The sequence below is a fragment of the Pipistrellus kuhlii genome, unplaced genomic scaffold (assembly GCF_014108245.1).
Source record: "Pipistrellus kuhlii isolate mPipKuh1 unplaced genomic scaffold, mPipKuh1.p scaffold_m20_p_20, whole genome shotgun sequence".
Taxonomy (NCBI): Eukaryota; Metazoa; Chordata; class Mammalia; order Chiroptera; family Vespertilionidae; genus Pipistrellus; species Pipistrellus kuhlii.
In genome coordinates this window covers 7900995-7903197 of record NW_023425516.1, presented here as the reverse complement: position 1 = coordinate 7903197, position 2203 = coordinate 7900995, and positions in this window count along the sequence as shown.

Genomic DNA, 2203 nt, shown 5'->3' with positions numbered 1-2203 from the left:
GCCATTTTCACTGTAAAGATGAAGAAAGGGACACACAGAGGGTTTGGGTGACTGGCCCAAGGTTACCACGCTAGTAAACCTAAATATCGAAATTTAGGTCAGACATTGTGGCTCCTCAGTTTGTACTCTCGCCTCTTGAAGAAGGAGCACTATCAGAGCATCGTCTAAGGTCCTCCTGTTTCTAATAACACATAGACTGGCTCCTTTAGACAGTCTTCCCTGATGAATAAAGTAGAGCTATTCTTTTGAGAGGAAATGAAACTTTTATAGCACTCTCTGCATTGGAAGAACGCCATTTATTGAGTTGCTGCTATTGTTACAGTCTGGGTTCTGAAAATAAATCTATTCATAGATCTATTTGTTTTTTTGTGATTGTTGTTTTTGTAGTTTGGCTGTTGGTTGTCAGTTCTGTTTGTCAATGAACACTCAGATAGCAACCTTTCCCTAGACGTACTTAATTAAAAATTTCCAAATATGGATCCTAGAATTATGAATTTTTTTTAGTCTCCCATGTAATTTTAGTAGAGGCCATGTTTGGAAACCATTGACTTTGAATTTAATAAGTATATGCAATTGACTGTGTCTAGCTCACAGTTTGCTGTAGCCAATGCCCGCCCATATTTCCTCTTGGCACTTACTACTCTAATACATGCAGGTGGTGTCCTCACGTGAGCTTTCTAGGTAATTTTAATGATCAGTTTGTTTAAGAAACACAGCACTTAAAAGCCCATTCAATGTTGGTATGATTTGCTCCATTCCTAGGTTTGTGGAAGAAGCAGAATTCCAAAGCCAATATGCCCTACTGCCTCTTCAAGTTCCTCTCTCTGATGCCACATCTTTACCTTCAGGGAAAAGCTGGGACACAGTATATGATAAAGCATAGAATCCTATGCTTGCTCCACCAAAGGCATCTGTATTACCTACCAATAGAATGAAACATCTGAATGGTTTTTCAAAAAAAGCTGCTTTCTTTTCATTTCCTCTGCCATGACCAGGTTCTTAATATCCCCTGCTCGGATTATTGAAATGTGTTTCTAACTCATTTTCCTGCTTTCAGTCATCACTTCTAGTCCAGTCACTGCCACTACAGCCTTTATCATGCCGTTCTCTTCCCTAGAACCCCGCGGAGGAGGCTCCTCATTCCTTATCTATGAAATGGAGCGAAGCCCTCTTGATGGTATACAAAGCCCTTCGCAATCCACTTCCCACCCTGCATCTCCAGGCTTCCTCTTGATCTCCTGAATGATGTATCAGTCAGCAATCAGGCAGGAAGAGAGAGACCTCTCTGGGTATTTGAACAGAGAAACTTTAAAATAGGAAATTGATTAGACAGGTGTTGGAGGGCTGAAAAAAAGAAAAAGAGAAGATTGAGGTATTACAGAGATTATAACCACAGGAAGCGGCTACAATCCTAAAGTTCTGGAGTGTTTTCACTTTAATGGGAATTCCCAAAGGCAGACAGTCCTTCTAGAGCACGTGTCAAACACAAGGCCCGCGGGCCAAATCCGTCCCACCAGGCCTTGCAATGTGGCCCGCACAGCGCTGTCATCACTGCACTCCGCTGCGTTTCCATCACAATGACAGTTTATGACTGTTCAGTAAACCATTCGGCCCGCAATTTAGGCTGGATTTTAGATTTTGGCCCCTTCTCTGATTGAGTTCGACACCCCTATTCTAGATCCTAAAGTCTATATTGCTAATGGTAGACTCAGATATTTAAAACCGGCTGTGAATGCAGGTATTTTTGGAAGCCTTCCTAATCACACGTGTGTTCTAAACAACTCATTTAAATTCACATCCATTGTGTGCATATCTAGCATTAGTATATGCTAAGCATTCCATGAAGTACTTTTGCATTCGTTGTATACTGCTCTTTAATACTTGCAACAACTGTGAGGTAGAAATTATCATCTCCTATTTATACCTGAGGACACTGGAGATCAGAGAGATCAATAACTTACCTGTGAGCACACAGCAAGTAAGTGACAAGGCTCAATTTTTGGATGCCTGGTCACTGCTCCTTTCCAATAATTCTGCTTACACGTGGGCTCATGCCCAACGTGGGCTCAGACCCAACGTGGACCCTGATGCAGAAGGAAAAGGAAGGTCCCTGGGGAGAAGTCTTTCTTCTCCAGACAGCAGCAGTATTTGGGTACATATTTCTGCAAAACATCAGCCCCAGGTTATGATGCCCAAGTTTCCT